Genomic DNA, 20146 nt, shown 5'->3' on the forward strand with positions numbered 1-20146 from the left:
AGGGTCAGTAAGGGTAATTTTAGGGTTATGGGGTGATAAGGGTAATTTTAAGCTTTTGGCGTGCGAAGGGTAAGTTTAGGGTTTAGGGGTGGGTAGTGGTAAAGGCAGGTTAGAAGTAAATTAAAATAGAGGGAGATTTTCTGTGGTAAAGGCATGTGTTGTATCGCCTACAACCATTAAGCGTATGCGCTGCTGCACGCAGACCTAAACATGTGTGAGAACCATTCACAGTAAGATTACACAACTGTGTAGACATAGGAAATGGTAGTAACTTTGCGACCTACAGTAAGACCATGTTCGCAAAATAAAAACTTTGTATGACACTGCTCTTTGAGTGTCCAAATGCTCTTTGAAAAATTGATTCTAGACACACCTTTAAAAAAAAAAAATCAACGCGTGTTAGTTCCCATTTTTCCCACTGACAATAATGTAATCATTGTCCCTTCATCCATCTCATTTTACATGCCAATTGTTCATCTTGATGAGATAAGTGTCCGAGGACGTCACCAAGTAACATTATGTGGCATGGTACTCTCAAAATCTGCCACACATAACCCATTCGGCCACATCGCTCAATGGTTGCATTTCTTTTGTCTGCTTCCCAAAAATAAAACATTTTAAAAAACACTCTAATTTCCTCCGACGTTCGGTTGATGATAACAAATGATTTTGCTGAAGCCAGCTTTCAAATATCATTTGCCTTAAGTAATCCAGCTGCCGGGCTAAACAGTGTATGTCAATGGCTTCGCGCTTGGCGGTCGCTCCGTTTATCGAATGTGACGGGTCTATATAAGCTTGATGATGATGCCTATCTGAATATTTCACTCATGATACAAAGGTCTGCATTTTACACTCCCTGCAGATTTCTAGTCTAAATTTGCAATAAAGGATTACTTTGCTTCACTGTAGAAAATATGCTGACATTGGTTATGTTTAGAGCCTTCAGTGCTCCGCCGAATGCCGCTGGAGTTGCAAAATGGCCTACCAGTCACAGTGGAGCAAATTCACACCAAGGAGAGGGCTGCAGACTCTCATCAGTCTTGTCTTTGGGATCCTCAGCGGAGGATCCCAGCCTCCAGAGTCTTAATTATTTCTGGTAGTCCTGCTATATCCCCTGGGCCATTCCTAACATAGTTAGCTTTGTGTGGTTCAACAACCCAGACGGTCGCTGTCACGCTGCAAGAGATGGACTGCTACTTTGCCAAGCAAATTTCAATGAGTTCTGAACCAATTATTACCAAACATGTCAAACACAAACCAAACCCTGGCCATCACACGGACAAGAACTGCTTAAGCAGACCATGTTTGCCTCATTTGGTGACTTGAGAGACACACTGAGGTTACGGGTATGAAGGCACTTCAGTACAATGAACACACAGGTTCGCACATCTCGCTTAAAATAGCAGATTTGAGTCACTGTGCCCTACTCCAGTCAATTTAAAAAACACTTTCACACTATTAAAAAATAAGTCGTAATTCAGTATGTTTCAGCTCAGCAGAAAGGTCTGACCTGTATTTTTCTTGCAAAACAATATTCCTGCATGTTAAAGTTGCCACCACCTTTAATATGTAGATGATAGCAATACACTGTTAAAGATATCAATTTCCTACTTGTCATAATTACAGGGTAACACTTGCTAAATTATGTTTGACTGTAAAGGTGTAAGATATTACTATTAGTTTTGTGCTTGCTCCACATTTGCTCTTCTACTGACCCATTGGAGCTGTTGCTCCTCTAGTGTGCTGCTCTGTACCCTTCCCCGGGAGCATAGTATGGGCATGCAGTAGTTACCTTCATCTTTTCTACATATTGCACCGGATCATCCCAGGGGCAATCTGACGATGTTTTATCACTCAACCAGGTTGATCTTGTGACTCCTAGGCCTGGCCGTAAAATGTTGCTCCGCTCGCAGATTATGCAGAGTTTTGTCCACGTAGCGTTGAGCGTGGAGTTCCAAACAACTCAGAGTAGTGACATGGAGCAGAGTTTTTGCTCTCGCGCAGCTCAATAAAGTTAAGTTGGAAAGCGTGAGCTAGGAAAATTGGATGCTAGACCACCTCCTGGTGAGATTTCTCAACGCAGGCGGTCACGGTTAGTTGCTACCACTCTTGTTGAGAATCCTGCTGTGTAGATCAAGCTGCCACTCGAGTAGAACATCTACTCAAGTGGCAGAAAGAAGCAGCATCCTCTTGCTTTGCACATGGTACTATTCACACTCATTTAACAGCACAGGACAAACTCCTGGTGTTAAAAAATCAGCGGGAGCTGCGCATCTTACCGTACTCAGCCACTTGCAGAACTCCGCAGATCACGGCATAGTTTTTTCAGCACTTCACAAACTCCACCTAGGCATAGGGACTGCAGCATATGTGATACCCCCCCCCCCCATGCCACTGTCTGCACCATCTGCATTTGGTAATGAAACTCTGTAGATCTTCTACCCGGTAACCAAGACAGTGTTCTTCTTAAAGAAAGTTAGCTATTCCAGGACCTTTTTTATGGTGACTGGTAAGTCAGATGCCACAGGTCTTTCTTCTATACCATTTGAATGTCCACTGAAAAAATAAAGAAAAGCCAGTACAGAAACACTCTTTGGGTGTTGTGTGCATTTGCCATTGGAAACAGTCGATGCAGCCAACTCTCTCATGCTTCAGTGCAAAAGCCTATTAAGTGCCCACATTTCCTTTAGCTGGGGAGTAAGAGTTTACAATCTTTTATCCCTTTTAGAAAATGTATTATTATTCTTGTAAATTGAATAATTATTTTCTTCCATTTCATCTTGCAATTGCCTGTATGTTCATGGCAACTACACTTCAGTAGGGTGTTTAATGTCACACTGGAGCACACAGAAGCTCCTGCTGCAGTTCCTAGATCTATACCAGGTGCACATGCAAATGTATGATGATAGCACACAATGCTCTGAGAGTTGGAAAATAAAGCTAGCAAACAAGATCCACATCATCACTAATGACATGGGAGGTTTCACAGTTAAATGATTCACAACTTAGCATAGTCTTTTTCAAAAATACTTCAACAACTTCCTGGTGTATGAAACTAGTGACGTTTATTTAAAAAAAAGGCGATGGAGAACATCCAGAAAAACATTCATCAATGCTACTCAAAGCAAAGTGCAGCGTGGATTGACAATGAAGTAAAAATGACTGAATCCTGTCCATATTGAGTGGGAAATCTGACAAGGAGGAGGTGGGTGGTGACAAGGTACATGTTGCCTCAGCTTACATACAGTGAATTTGGAAAAACTTCACCTCTCTTCAGAGAGAGGGAGGTTTCCTTATTTTGGCTGACTTCACACAAAAGGTTTTACATTAATCTACCCTAATCACATCTGCCTAGAGCAGGTGGCTATGTAAAGTGTTGATAAGGAATATATACACAACATAATTTGCTTGACAGAAGATAAGTCCATCATTTTGGTTCTGAGGAAAGGAGATTCCAACTCACTACCTTCCAATAAACCTCTAAGCGTTTCATTGACTCCAATCATTCACTCTAATCTCAACAGATTATTCAAGAGTGTGAACCTGCAGCAACCCATGCTACAGAACATCCTTCTATTCCATTGTTTCAACTACGGCACTGAGCTACCAAGAGCGCTAGTGATATCATGTTTAGAGTCCTGAAACATAATCCACACAAGGCTCACCAACGTTCTGTAGACATTACAATTTACCAGGGTGCAAAATGTGTACAGATATTCATGTGAGCACATACAACCAGCCCTAAAATTTACAGAATTCATGCTAGTTACATGAAAAAATTTAAAACTTGAACTATTCTGCAAGCTTGATAGTAATGTACAACCCTGAATCCAACAACTAATCTGTAAATGAGCTCAAAGTTAGTAGAAACCTGGGGTCCAGGGGGTTAAAGGTCCATGACTATGGAACACTGAACTCAAACCTTAAGAAAGAGTGCAACAGCATATCTGCACTGCGGCCTGATAAATAAATTGTTGACGATTGCCTTAAAGAAAATGTTCACAGACTAAGGGCCAGGTATCGCACCCCCACCTTATCAGATTCATGGACTTTTTCTCCTGTTGAAAACAGACGTCTACGTCTACAGAACCTTGAAGAAGCAAACAAAAGTAACCAAGAGCACTCTACAAACACACACAAAATTATATAGCTAAATATATAACTTATAGATCACACTAGCCAACTTCCGCCATTTATTTGCTTCTGTTACCATGAGCAGCATAAACAAATATCTCACATTATCTTGCCCCACCAGGTCAGAACTGCAACTTACTTTTTAAGTTCAGCTATACTGCACAAAAGTGTTCTTTGAATGTTAACGCCTGATGCTTATTCTTTGAACCAGGATCAGTGGGCATTTACACCAGTCAGAAATGCTAGATGCACAAATTCTGCCTATTTTCTATATTTTAAGATTCAGGACGTTCCTATATTTTTATAAATTTAGGATTAGGATTAGAAACATAGGTCTTCTAAGAAAAGTGGGCCAACGGATGACTTTTTGGGAAGGTGGAACTTCGTGAAAAAACATCACCAAAATGTTTCACACCCAATTTGAACACTTACTTGTAGTACCAAGGACGGCTATAATGAAATATCGAAATTAGGCATGAAAGCACCCAAGCAGTCACATTAACAGAATATGAAGTAGAAAATGTATTTTCTAAGTAGGGATAAAAGGAAAAAAATGGTTAGCACATGTTTGCATCTTTGTGATCCCCGTACCCTCTTAGCGCTGAACGGGTGATTTTCTGCAGATGAAAATTCCACCTGTTCAAGGCTCGGCATAAGCAAAAATCTTTATGATTAATAGACAAATTTGTCCGTAAATCAAGAGATTTTTCGGAATCCCCAAAAATTAGTAACATGAGAAATACGTAAAGGTAAAGAATAAAAATTAATTATAATACAATATTGTAAATCTTCTTTGTGTGTTCATTTCTCATGGGGTATTATTTATGTATGACAGAAACCATAAAATAATTTTGATGAGATGCACAATCCACGAAGAAGGATTATCACTCTCTATTAGAAAAACCTAATAGGAAAAAAGGTTTAAAATTTCATACAGCATATTGCAACATGACAGGACAGTGGTCATGAATATCAAATTCAAAGAGGGACTATGACCCTGCTTCAAACCATCAGTGTGACTGATCTTCATTAGCTTGTGGAGAAAGCTCTTTGAAATGACACCTTTACTAATCTCATACATACGTCAACCCAATCTGCTAATGCCATTCCTCAGCCACCAGGCTAGGATGAATTTACTAAATGAATAACTAACAAAGTGCCACTTGCACACTGTTTTGAGCCTAACCCTGGACATATAAAGTGAGAGTGCAATTGCGAAGAACAGTACTTGACTCATCACATACATACTTAGCAGCATACTGAGTGCTAGATATTCTTACCTAAAACCACGTAAATCTTAAACTGATCATCACAGATAGCATCTCAGTTATATAAATGCCTAAAGCTAATTTAAATAAAGTGCAGAAGTGCAATTACGAGGAACAGTACTCATCTTGTTACAGTAACTTTGATTAATTTATAAAAAGGGGAGCAGAAACTAGTCCTTATTGCCTTACATCTTTGAGTGGCACTAACCGTCTTTGCATAAGCCTCCTTAAATCTGTATGTCCTACACATTTTACTAATCCAGTGACCAATCATTGGTTGTATAGTTGTCCTCCAGTTCTGTAAAATAAGTAATCTTGCCACTGTTATAGATATAAGTATAAAATATTCCTGATATTTTCTCACACATTTCACCTCCCCAGAAGAACCAAATAAAACCAACGTGCAAGATTCAACAATTGTGATGTACATACATTGAGTAATACTTATAAAAACCTCTTTCCAGGAATGCGGCAAATTACTACACTCAAAAAAATATAGGTACCCAGCCACGTGCTTCTTGTTTTTTACATCTAAAACATTGGTCACATATTTTTGGATACATTTTATGTAATCTCAATTGTGTATATTACACCTGCCATCTAGACAAAAAATTAATTCTCTTGAAATTGTCACCCCGCAGCACTTTGTGACTCATCTCACTAAGCTGCAACCACTCTTTTATATTAAATTTACAGCCTATCTCAGTACGAATCTTCTAAAGTCTGTCCATAATAGATTTTTCCCCTTTTGTGCTCTGGAGCAGCAGGCAGTACCACATGCCTACACCCACCACCTTTATTGCCATCTGTCTGGCGATCTGACCTGCTGATTCACTCAGGATACCATCATTATTTTATAGGAGGTTCGCTACCGGGTGGTAAGTTAAACACAAAGCCATACTTTGGTTACCAAATTGCATCTGTTTTGTTTCCCATGTAATAAATCTATCCAGATTATCAAAATTCCCAAGTCGATTAAAACCCTATTCTTGCCAAAATTGTGAAAGCCCTTTAGACAGCATTAAGCCTTCTGCTGCGCAGTCTTGAATTAGTGTATAGGCATGGTAAGCAGGTATATCTAGAGATTTTAAAAACAATTGAATTCTCCCTAATAATGACAGTAAAAAAGTTATAACTAGTTTTCTTGGGGAGCTTTGCCACTCATGAAAACATTGGCAGTTTACTTGCACTCCCCTTTACCATATGATTACTTTTTTTTATCATAAACTGAATTTGGTTCACTTACTTGTGTTATCAAATTAACCAGGGAGGCCTGATAACATGTCATAAGATGTGGTAATGCTAATCCCCCTTGAACTGTATCTAATTGCAGTGTCGCTAATTTTACATGGGCTTCTTTATTATTCCAAACAAACTTCCGAATCATTTCATCCAGCTCTTTAAAATCAGAGTTAGGAATTTTCAAGGGGAGATTATTGAAAAGCAATCAAAACAGTGGGAGTACCAACTTTTTGACCATGTAAACCCGTCCAATTAATGATAAATTCAATAGGGTCCATTTATTTAGTAGTCTTTTTACTTTCCCCAGCATATTTCCATAGTTCAATGAGAACAGTTCAGGATATTGCTTCATTATTAGAACACAGAGGTATCTAATTGAATTGGATGATATGCCCAGTAAACATGTTGGGGTCCCTGATATACTTCCATTAAACGTACAAATTTCTGTTTGGCTTGGTTTACTCTATATCTCCCAAATTGTGTACATTTCTGAATTTCGTCCAAAGCATTCCTTATATTTAGTCCTTTCACATTAAGATATAAGATTAAATTGTCTGTCTATAATTTAATTTTTGATATCCCTGCAATGGGGATATAATTTGTTATAATATTAGCTCATATTTTTGCAGCAAGCAGCTCAATGAAAAGAGCAAACAAAAGGGGGGGACAATGGCCATCCCTGCTGAGTACCCTGATTAATATTTACCCTCCCTACTTCTGTTCCATTAATAATGATCTTGGCTTCTGCTTGGTGATATACTACTTTTATCATACCTATTGACTGGTAAGGAAAGCTGAACTTTTCTAAAATTAGAAACAAAGTACACCAGTCTACCAAATCAAAAGCCTTCTTGGCATCCATCTGAAGTATTGCAGCTTTAATCTGATTAGTTGAGAAGTAATCAATGGCTTGTATTAAAAAGTAAGTATTGGTAACCATTAGTTAAGCGTGGCTCAGTGGTTAGAGGCGGCAGACCCGGAAGCTGATATCGGCCGGCCGTGGACCAGGGTTCGATTCCCCACCTTGGCGGGTCTCGGGCTCAAAATTCCATGGAGTCGACAATTCTCGCTCTGGTGCCTACTCGACTCACGGGGTCACACTCTGCGACTCTGGGCAATAGCTTGCGTAATCTCCACTACGGCCCTTCGCGGCGGGATGCCTGGCTTTCGCCATGTGGATACCCGGCCGGGATATCTCACAGGGGAATACCAGGATGGGTTCCCTAAGCAAGCGCCTTGGGACCCCTGGGTTAAAGTGCGCTATATAAATCGAAACACATTTACATTTACATTAGCCACCCTGGAAAGAAACCATTCTGATCTGTGTGCAACACTTGCTGGGCACATAGAGCAATTCATGTCACCCAAATTTTCATAAATATCTGGTAGCCTGTGTTTAGCAGACTAATTGGACGATAAGAGTTTGGATCCCGCAGATCTTTATCTTTTTAAGGAAAAATAATCAACTCCGAATCCTTAAATCCTTTAGGAACATCAGCCCGTCTTTTATTTGGGTAAAAAGATTAGTTAAGAAGTGATTCATTCTTTTTGGAATCTCTTATACACCTCTACAGGAATCCCATCACATCCCCTAACCTTAGCACTAGCCATGCTTTTCAGTGCTCCCACTATTTCTAACAGTTCTATAACGTTGTTATGCTGCCTAATACATTCCCCCAACAATTTCAGCAGATATAAAAATTCAAAATATGAAATGAACTCATGTTTTGCTATTGTCTTTGTTTCTGTATAATTTTCTTTTAAATGGGTAAGAAAAATATCCTCAATCTTATGATTATCTTCTTCTAATTGATTGGAGATTGGATTATACAGCTGATTTAATATTTGGGTGCTTTTCTGGCTTTTCGTAGTCCAGGCCAGGAATTTGCTAATATGCTAGTGTTCATCATAGAGTTTTTGTTGGTATGCTTTGCTCTTTGTAACCTCTTATAATACAAAGAAATCTTTCAGCTCTTCCTTGGCTTTAGATAATTCCGGCTGCTGTATTTTGAAAGAGTACTACCCTATTAAGACTAAATAATTTTTTTGTCTAGCTTTATCAACAGTGACATGCAATTCCTCAATTTTTTGCTTACGCTGTTATTTACCCATTGCTCAGTAGGAAATAACTTATCCCCTGTACGCAGCTTTAAATGACTCCCAGACCATGAAGATTGAAGCAGTGTTTAAATTAAGCTCATAACATTTCTGAATAAACACCTTGGTCTCCCTCAGCCAAGTGACATCTTCCAGTGACGATTTATCAAACTGCCATCTTGATTTCTTTTTAGGAGCAATCCCAAGAAGTAATGTAAAAGAAACTACTGAATGATCTGAAAAAGAATTGGCCAATATCTCTGTCTTACCACTAGCAAACAATTTATCTACAAGAAAAAATTGCTATTGTGATGCTGTCCTGTATCTAGAAGAATAGCAAGTAAACTGAGAGAAGCCCGGATGCCCCATCCTCCACGGATCTATTAATGCAAAATCTGTTTTTATAGCACTTATGAGCTATGCCGTTTTAGGTTTCAATTGACGTTTTGTTTTGTTGGAAGTATCAAGTGTCAGATTGCAAATTAAAGTAAAATTGCCCCTGATAATCAAGACACCCTTCGATTTCATAGCTATATCATAAATGTGTGCCAGTGCTGTGATATCATCTGCAATGGGGTCATAGTAATTCACCAAATTTAGCCCTGTTTCTTCAATTTTACCCTAAATCCATAACCCCTTCCCCCTCTTATCCAGTATTACTTCCTTAACCTGCCAGTCAACCGTTAATGAAATCTCCACTCCCGGACCGCTACAGTAGCCGATGAGAAGTACGCAAGTGTGTATTTCTTAGGCAGGCTAATATTAGGAACACTGGTGCTAAAGTGAGTTTCTTGCAAAAAAATTACTTCTGGGGTAAACGGTACTAGCCGTTTAGGAAGAGCACTGCTTTTACGCGGGTTCAGGAGACCATTCACATTACATGATTTTTTTAAATGTGATGTCACATCCCATTTATTCTCTATGCCAAAGACCTGTACCAGCTTCTCCAGCAGCATTGCGTCCTCTCTCTCACATTCTTTACCTATTCCACCTGACCTGTATTGTAAAATATTTGCTCTTGCGCTGTTCATTTTTGTCTGCAACCTCAACCCCCATTTACCCCCAGTCACCCCTCTTCCCCTATGCAGTGCTGGGAGACCCCCAACCTGCCAGCCCTACACCCTCCCTCCTCCAATTGGTGCCTTGGTAACGCACCTATCCCCAAGATGTTACCCTCCCACCAAAGTTAAAAAGAAATAAATAAAGAAAAAACTCCTGCATCTACAATCAGAGATTATGTAAATACACTACAAGAACCAAAAAAACTCCTACATTTTACAGTTATTTTTGGGATAAGTTTGATAAAAAGATATTTGCATCTTCTACTGACGTGAAAACATGGTATTGCTTTTGCCACAGAGGCTTGTCCTCCCAGGCGATTACATTTCTGAATCAGACCCTGGAATGTCTTGTGGAGCCAGATCCGGAAACACCCTCATATGAACGTTATCAGAAATGTCAAATGATTTTTGACGGATCGCTGTAGCCAAATTCTGTTCTTTAATGTAAGATTCCTTACTCAATTCGCAGTATTCAATTTGCGGTGTCAGTCTAAATCCTGGGGATAGATAAATCTTATCCACTTTTATAATTCTGGTTTGTTCCTTTGATTAACCTGTGTACACACAATTTTATTTGGTGTACAGTTAGTATAATGATTTGATGCACAAAATTACCACTATGCCCACCCATAGAGCTAAGTAATCATATGCTTACTCTATATTTTGTAGTGCGAGCGTTGGGTTTTGTTCTTTATGTTGATTTCAACCATATGAGTAACTCTTGTCCACTGTTATAAATCAGGTTGGTTCCTTAAAATACCTGTGTACACATAATGTTATTAGGTATACAGTTAGTGTGTTCATTTCAGACACAAAACTGCCACGCTTTACAGAACTAGATGGTAACAAACCAGAATTATAAAAGTGGATAAGATTTATCTATCCCCAGGATTTAGACTGACACCGCAAATTGAATACTGCGAATTGAGTAAGGAATCTTGCATTTATACTTTAGACACCAATAGATTAAAAAACTTTCTGTAAATGAAATCCCTCAATGTATGTACACTAATTGACTGTTCCGTATATATTTTTAGATTGAAGAATTTTACTGTAGTCCTGAGGAAGGTGTACCATCAATCTTAAACACCGAAACGCGTCGACAACTTGGCTACTTTTTAACTATTGTTAACATGCAAATGTGTTGAATGTCAATGTATTGTGATTATGTTTTATATGCAAAACTGTTGATCATATATCATGCAACTGTTGATTAAGTTTTTAATAAATTTGATTTTAATGAAAATTATGTTTTTTTGAGATAATTGTGGAACAAGTTAGGATACATACTAATGAGATCAGAAAAGTTTTTGGTGTCTTATTCCTTAAAGCATCTCGCGCTTTAATTTAGGAACCACAGAAAGGAACCAATTCCCTTTTGATTGTTGCTATATTTCCCAGTCCTTTCTGGGTTTGTTTGGGAAAACTCTCTCTTTTGTTCAATATACTGCTCTCATGCCTCGTGCCTTCACTTTGTTTTGGTTAGGCACTGCAAATCTTTTCTCCACGGGAGTATGCACCCCCAGAGTCCCAGAAAGACCATGTGCGTGGCAATTGGGGCCCAGTAACTCTCCCAATAACCTTAAAATGCAGGGTCACCGTAGCTCCATGTCTCCAATCCACCGCTGGGCCATAATTAACCCCCCCCCTGGCAATCTTTCTTGATATGGGATGAAGGGCGACACAGTAGCTCTGCGGCTCCGATTTGGTTGTCGTGAACAGTTCTGCAGCATCATGTAGGAGTGCGTGACATTAGCTGAAGGGAAGGTCCGCTTCTCGTAGCTCCGCAGTCAAGTATGGAGGCTCTGCTGACTGCCCACACCGTATTTGCTGACAATGGTAATAAATGGTATTAAATTTAGTACTGAGCAAGAGACATCATTCTCTACTGAGGAAAAGCACAAGCTTATTAGATTGCAAAACTTCAGTCAAGTCGAAAGATACCCAATATTAGTAGCTCTGTTGCACACAAGGTCAAGACTTGATCAGTGACAGCAATGATCCTGGGATTGCATAGACATAGTGGTGATAGCTAATGCATGGTTTTAACCTAGTTAGAAGATATCAATAACTGCTTAAGGGTGGAGATGAACTGTTCACACTATAGGTTGTCGCATGCACAGGATTATGCAAGAACATATAATTAGTCGCTGAGTAGTTTCTAAACCTTGCGCATGTCCACCCCCAAAGTGGAAGAACCCAAATTCATCACCTCCACATCCGGGACAAATGCCTAGCAGATTTGCATACCATATTTTCACTCATCTTGGAACCAGGTAGGGTTGATGGGGCAATTTCAATTGAATCTGTTTGAAACATGTTTCTAGACACTCCTGCCATGAATTAGCTAACCTTAACCCAATCCACTTCAGAAAAGCGTGTCTGTAGGTCCTCCTCAGAGCATGTTTTGAACTACTCACCTGTTAGGGCACATTTCTACTGATAGTCATGTATAGTAGATAAGTCACTCTGTTCCCCTGCCCTATAGTCAAGATGCTCTGTAAAGTCTTGCTTGTGGATCTTCTGATTTATGTCCTCACACCACCTGGATTTTAGATGTGAGCCTGTTATGCATAAGGAATTCCCCACTGGACCTCACAGGCTTTATGGAGTTCATCAACCATATTGAGCCTGCCCACTTGGAATAACTGGGCCACTCTGGATACACCTAGTATGGCCCAGAAGATCCTGAAGGCTCCCCTTTAATCATAATAAATATAGGCCCTGACCATACTATTAAGTCTAAGGCATAGCCCGTTCTCTGGTTCACATTTCTAAGGTGTCTGGCCCAGCATCTCTTTGCTGTCACCTCTAGCCCAGGAATTTTATTTTCTTACTGTAATTCTTATTTTGAATGGCCCTTCCTCTATAAGATTGATAAGGTAAAATGTGTTGTTTTATTATTAAAATCTTTACAATCTTTGCAGCTTTTTGTGACAGTTACAAGGTAAAAAGACGCAAAAGCAGTGTTCACAGTGCTAATCAAATGTTAGAAACATAATTATCAGCTTTATTATCTTTAAAGTTTCTAAACATTTTGGATGGGGGCACTTTAGTATAGCATATAAATGGTAAGAGGTAACGTATCATTCATTTTTTTTATTGTTTACGGTGCCATGTTTATCATTTCACTATCAAAATGAAAAGTCCATCAATAGATTCACTCACAAGTCTTGCAGCAGTAGCTCTCTTTTTTTTTGAAGGATAGTGGTTGGAGTAGATCTTTTTGAGTGTTCGGTGACTCATAAAACTTGGACACCACCGTTAGGTTAACAAGAGTCTGACTTGATTTTTTAGTTGGCCCTAGTCCCAGATTTCCCAAATTTCCATGAAATTGAGGTCAATTAGGGCTGGCATTAGATGGCTGTTTCAAGTAGTGTTTCCTTGTGATATCACTAGCCACATTAGGTCTTTAAGAGCTTATGGTGATGTACATTTCAATTTTGCGCAGTAGCTCACATAGTTCCCAGGGAGCATGAGGTTTTTGTCTTACGAAATTAATCTCCAAGTACAACAGTGATTGTGTGGTACTGTTGGGTGGGTGCATGAAAGATTAACCTTAGGTTCGGCACTGTGAGTTGTTTCATGCACGGGCCACATTTCTCAGGATGGCAAGTTGCGCTGTTGAAACTCCACTCTCGTCTAGCCACATTTCAAGGCATTTCTGACTTTTAGTTTGTTTAATTTTGGTGTAAACAAGTAGCCAGTGGTCATTTTTGTGGCTATTTTCCTGAATATAACAATTTTTCTTTTCTCCTTGTTTAGTGTAAGGTTATTGTTATTGCAGAAATCGTTCTGTGACTTCAAAGCACGTTGTGAACTAACTGGAGTTTGATCCAATATGATGATATAGTTGGTGTAGTGTATAATATTGATCATTTGACTTGGTAATTTTGGTGGAAATCCAATTGGTGTTAACATTTCTGTAGCTATCTGTGCCAAACATACGTTTAACAAGAGGGGGGTTAGGATGCAACCGTTTTTGATGGCCTTTTTGGTATGGATTTTATCTGACATGGCCCATTGTGCTGTTAACTTTATTCCGGGTGTCGGTATACAGGCTAGTAATTGCTCTTAGCAGGGTTGGCTTGATGCCTAATTGTGTTAGGTTGCACTATATCCTACTTCAGTCAATGTTTTCAAAGTCAGCAGTGAAGTCTGTGTATGCTGCACATATTGCCAAACTATTGTTGTCTTTGTCTGATCTACTCCGCTTTTCCAGAATTAAATAATTATCTTCTTTGCTGTAGCCTTTTTGGAAGAAATTTTGAAAGTAGCAGACAGGATGTTTCACCAGGGCCCACAGCTCAAGGTCTTCATTTAGAATTTTTGCTAAATATTATCTATCAATATTTAATAATGCATTTAGGTGATGGTTTTCAGGAGCATTAGATGCTCCCATTTTGTGGTGGATGTGTATCAAACCTCCTGGATAGGGTTAAAAGAATATTCACAGAGGTATAAAACATCCTACAGAGGAGTGCTCCATTTTTGTCAGTACTATTCAGCCCTTAATATAAATTGAGACCTTCTTCCAGAATAACAATGACCCAAAGATAGCCAACATTCCCCTCTGATAATCATGATTTATGACCGTTCATCCTCTCTGTTTATCTGGATATTTAATCACTGAAAGATAAGTGGGGCGCACTGCATGCATGTGTGGACCGATTATACCAGGGTTTGTAAGATATTGTTACTTTGATGAACTACACATGATTTGACTTTGTTCATATAGAGACCAGACAGTCTTCATAAGCTGTACAATATTTTCATCTTTGATGAAGTTCTCAGTATGGATGATATATAAATATATATATATATACACACACACACACACACACACACACATATATATATATATATAAATATATATATAGAATGCCTTTCAACTTTCCCAGCTCCCGACACAGCTTCATTCTGGCATTCTGGCAACTTGTACTGTTTTGATACACATTCCCCTTGTTGTGACATCGAAAGCTTCCCTGAGTACCAGGTCTAACAGTGCTTACATATGCATCGCTGTCGATGTTATGTCATGTAGAAATGAGGTCACTGGGGAATGCTAAGATAAAGCCTTCTAATGCTGCATCCCAGAATTACCAACACCCGTCGATTGACAATACTGGGTGCATTATTACCACTCCATAAATACTGTGTGTCACAAAGTGGAGGACGATACGTTCAAAATCAAACTCAAACACATGAAGAAACATCAAATCTATTTCAAGAGAGGCATTAACAACAAACATGGTAGAGTCATTAACAACCCAATTGGTAGCGCAGGGATAGGGCAACTTCCTTTGCACATTTATAAATAACATTTGCTTCATAATTTGGAACATGGGATGAATAATATTTCCCCTGTAATTTAGAAAATGTCAGGTGTTGGGAAGTATTTTTGAATCTTACGGATTTTAGTAAATTACTTCTTGTCACCCTAAAGAACAATCAATAAAATGACAACACTGAAAAGGATATTCCTATATACAAAAAGGTAAACAATATGAGTGGTGGTGCATGCAAAACAGCTTTATTTTTAACACTACCACTTTTAGAGAGGAGGAAAGTCTGATCGGATGCCATTTAAGTTTTGAATAATGAGATAAAGTATCAGTCACGATTTATATATGTAGTCTGTGCTTGTATGACGAGGCATACATGGCTAAACCACGTGTGCCTCTACAATGCTGCCCCAAGAATGAATGAGTCTTAACAATTCATTCCTTTACCATCCATGCCTTTACCATGCAATTTTGTGGTAAAGGCATAGCTGGTAAGGGGGTATGTGTGGTAGAAATCACACCCCAGCCCCCCACCCTGATCCCTAAAAATAACCTGACTACCTCGAGGCCTTGAAACAACCCCAGCCCTAAAAAGAACCCCAACCACAAAAAAAGAACACCAACCCCAAGTCCTCAAAACAACACAATCCCTCCTGAGCCCTGAAAACATGGCCGACCCCCGAGTGCCCTAATACCGACCCTGCCCCTAAACACTATCCCTGCCCTCCTACCCCCCAAAAAAACTTACCAGACAATGTCCACGTCTCCCAGTCCTTCCTCTTCCTGTGCTCATCCACTCATCCATCTGCACATCTAAATCGCACACTGCCTAAATCAGGCATAAGCGTGGTTAAGGTATATGCGTGTTAAGGGAAAGGTGGTACTGCCTGCTGGGAAACAGCACGCGTGGCTCAGCCCACATTGTACAGCCCGTTTCCCGTATTTTGTGAAATGATGGTGCACATTATTAACTTAATGTTACCTAGGTTTGCTATGACACATTGTCATTGTTATTCAGTGCCTATTTAAATTTATCATGATGTGTGACTGAATAGCTATATTTTGGTGACTGCCCTAAAGGAGAATAGGGCAATCTTATGCTTATTGTTTGACGGATCCACAGTCTGAGAATTAGTACTGGGGATAGTATCTCTCTCATGCATATTGTGATATTAGGTACTGTTAAACCTGTTTAGATAAAATATACCTAAACGTTGTTGTGTATTCCTCTAATCCAGGAAATCAGATTAGGATATTGGTTTAATCAGCAACAAGAGCCACTGGCAGAAATCAAAGTCACCAGACTGTCCTGGGCATCAACAAATGATATTCTCCTGCAGTACTTGTGCATTTGCGCCTCTAGTGTTATTGTCAGGGCCGGACTCGCCGCAGCAGGCACCGGGCGTTACCCCAGTAGGCTGCATGTGTGAGGGCTGATTTGGGGTTTTTTGCAGCATAGCTGCAATATCAGCCGCTGTAACAAAATCGTCCGAAACCGACCCTGGCGAACACCTCAGCGGCACCCCCAACCCTCCAGGGGGCTGGCCGAGCACTTTGCCAGAGCTGATTTTGATTCCCAGTCCGGCCCTGGTTGTTGTCAAAATCCAGTGACTACCAAAGGCTTAGTTACATAACAATATGAACATTATCAAACTTTTACATCATTATTACAAAAAAAATATGCAAAACTGTAACTGTGTTAAATGAAAACACCTGTAAGGCCTAGGCCATTCAAGGTTTGTCAAAAGAAGCCCTACGTGCGACACAGGAACCACAAGAAAACACTGTGGGGGAGGGCCAGTGGGAGCGATGGACTGCCCCAAAAAGCAGCAAGTGAGCAGCATGGCAGGGGCATAATACAGGCCGATGCAAGCCCCTTCATACTCAAGGGGCCCGCAGCCCTCCAGAAGCCACCCACTCTTCTGGGGCATGGGGCATTTATTCCAATGAAAGTCTGTGAGATGTGGGAGACTGTGGAGCCCTTCAACACATTCTGCAGGAGGGGCATCATTTCCCCCTAGGCACCACAGTATGGATGGAAGGTGCTGTGTTAATTCAGGAATCACTGGGCACTGCAGGTTGGGAGCATCAGTGAGCATTATCAACCATGACCAAGGTGTGCAGGAACACCGAAACGCGTTGATCTAGAGCGCTGTCAGTCCCTGATTTCATGCAATTTAATTAAAGAAATTAACTAATTTTTACTTTGGGAGTATGGCCCGTTTTTCCCTGTCAAAAGGAAGAGTGTAGTAATATATATATATATCATGGAGGTGATCGTTTGTCGGATATTTTCACGCGCCTGCCAGTAGCGTGTGCAAGAGGACCCGTCTTTCAAAGTGGATCGCAGCAATATTGGCAACGTGGCAGTTCTCTCCAAGGTATTGGATACTGCGACCCCGCCTCGGAAACAGACCAAACAAGTGACCGCTGCTAGAAGCAGTCCGTGACTGCACGGAGACCCGTTATCACTGAATCTACGCGTCACTGCCCGGTTTGGTACCTGAATCTGGGGTTGAGGCGTTTGGGGACCCAAGGCGGCTATGGACACTTTCATTTTGGGACACACTCAGCTTCTACCAAGCCTCCTCCCCCCCTTTGCAAGGCACAGCAGTGCTCACTGAAGCACGTACTTACTCCGCAACCAACACAGATCGTTGAAATGCATGCTGGGATCTGCAGTCTTCCGATGACAGGCTGCAGCTGTAGGCAATTAGAGGCGGAGCTGTGGAACATTCAAAAGGAGGGAGTGAGTGTGAACCAGTGCAAGGGACATCAGAAGAAGGCAAAACGCCGAAATGCATCATGTCGAGCACTGTGAATAAATGGTCGCCCTGTAACCCCCGCTGTGTCCTCTTGTCATTTTCATGGAGGTGATCGTTTGTTGGATATTTTCAGGCGCCTGCCAGTAGCGTGTGCAAGAGGACCCGTCTTTCAAAGTGGATCGCAGCAATATTGGCAACGTGGCAATTCTCTCCAAGGTATTGGATACTGCGACCCCGCCTCGGAAACAGACCAAGCAAGTGACCGCTGCTAGAAGCAGTCCGTGACTGCACGGAGACCCGTGATCACTGAATCTACGCGTCACGGCCCGGTTTCGTACCTGAATCTGGGGTTGAGGCGTTTGGGGACCCAAGGCGGCTATGGACACTTTCATTTTGGGACACACTCAGCTTCTACCAAGCCTCCTCCCCCCCTTTGCAAGGCACAGCAGTGCTCACTGAAGCACGTACTTACTCCGCAACCAACACAGATCGTTGAAATGCATGCTGGGATCTGCAGTCTTCCGATGACAGGCTGCAGCTGTAGGCAATTAGAGGCGGAGCCGTGGAACATTCAAAAGGAGGGAGTGAGTGTGAACCAGTCCAAGGGACATCAGAAGAAGGCAAAACGCCGAAATGCATCATGTCGAGCACTGTGAATAAATGGTCGCCCTGTAACCCCCCCCTGTGTCCTCTGGTCATTTTCATGGAGGTGATCGTTTGTTGGATATTTTCACGCACCTGCCAGTAGCGTGTGCAAGAGGACCCGTCTTTCAAAGTGGATCGCAGCAATATTGGCAACGTGGCAATTCTCTCCAAGGTATTGGATACTGCGACCCCGCCTCGGAAACAGACCAAGCAAGTGACCGCTGCTAGAAGCAGTCCGTGACTGCACGGAGACCCGTGATCACTGAATCTACGCGTCACGGCCCGGTTTTGTACCTGAATCTGGGGTTGAGGCGTTTGGGGACCCAAGGCGGCTATGGACACTTTCATTTTGGGACACACTCAGCTTCTACCAAGCCTCCTCCCCCCCTTTGCAAGGCACAGCAGTGCTCACTGAAGCACGTACTTACTCCGCAACCAACACAGATCGTTGAAATGCATGCTGGGATCTGCAGTCTTCCGATGACAGGCTGCAGCTGTAGGCAATTAGAGGCGGAGCCGTGGAACATTCAAAAGGAGGGAGTGAGTGTGAACCAGTGCAAGGGACATCAGAAGAAGGCAAAACGCCGAAATGCATCATGTCGAGCACTGTGAATAAATGGTCGCCCTGTAACCCCCGCTGTGTCCTCTGGTCATTTTCATGGAGGTGATCGTTTGTTGGATATTTTCACGCGCCTGCCAGTAGCGTGTGCAAGAGGACCCGTCTTTCAAAGTGGATCGCAGCAATATTGGCAACGTGGCAATTCTCTCCAAGGTATTGGATACTGCGACCCCGCCTCGGAAACAGACCAAGCAAGTGACCGCTGCTAGAAGCAGTCCGTGACTGCACGGAGACCCGTGATCACTGAATCTACGCGTCACGGCCCGGTTTGGTACCTGAATCTGGGGTTGAGGCGTTTGGGGACCCAAGGCGGTTATGGACACTTTCATTTGGGACACACTCAGCTTCTACCAAGCCTCCTCCCCCCCTTTGCAAGGCACAGCAGTGCTCACTGAAGCACGTACTTACTCCGCAACCAACACAGATCGTTGAAATGCATGCTGGGATCTGCAGTCTTCCGATGACAGGCTGCAGCTGTAGGCAATTAGAGGCGGAGCCGTGGAACATTCAAAAGGAGGGAGTGAGTGTGAACCAGTGCAAGGGACATCAGAAGAAGGCAAAACGCCGAAATGCATCATGTCGAGCACTGTGAATAAATGGTTGCCCTGTAACCCCCGCTGTGTCCTCTGGTCATTTTCATGGAGGTGATCATTTGTTGGATATATATATATATATATATATATATATATATATATATATATATATATATATATATATATATACAACATATATATGCTAAGCAGTTGCATCACTGCAGCTTGAGGCAGAGGTTTTGAGGTTCATGCCAATGTCAGTATGGTGGGGGGCATGCTCTGTGCAGACTGCAACAATGTTTTCCCCATGTACAACGTTCATCCGTGTTATTCTACCTGATTACTTGTCAGACAACAATGTCGGGCGTCCAGTGCATGTGCTGCAACACTTACAGGTTTCATCCTTGTGTAGTTGGGTTACGCGTTCTTATTTTTCCAAACATAGATTGTAAGAATTTTAAGGTTAAAATTCCAGCCATTTTGTCTAGACTGAAATA

The sequence above is a fragment of the Lissotriton vulgaris genome, chromosome 2_1 (assembly GCF_964263255.1).
Source record: "Lissotriton vulgaris chromosome 2_1, aLisVul1.2, whole genome shotgun sequence".
NCBI classification, from domain to species: Eukaryota; Metazoa; Chordata; class Amphibia; order Caudata; family Salamandridae; genus Lissotriton; species Lissotriton vulgaris.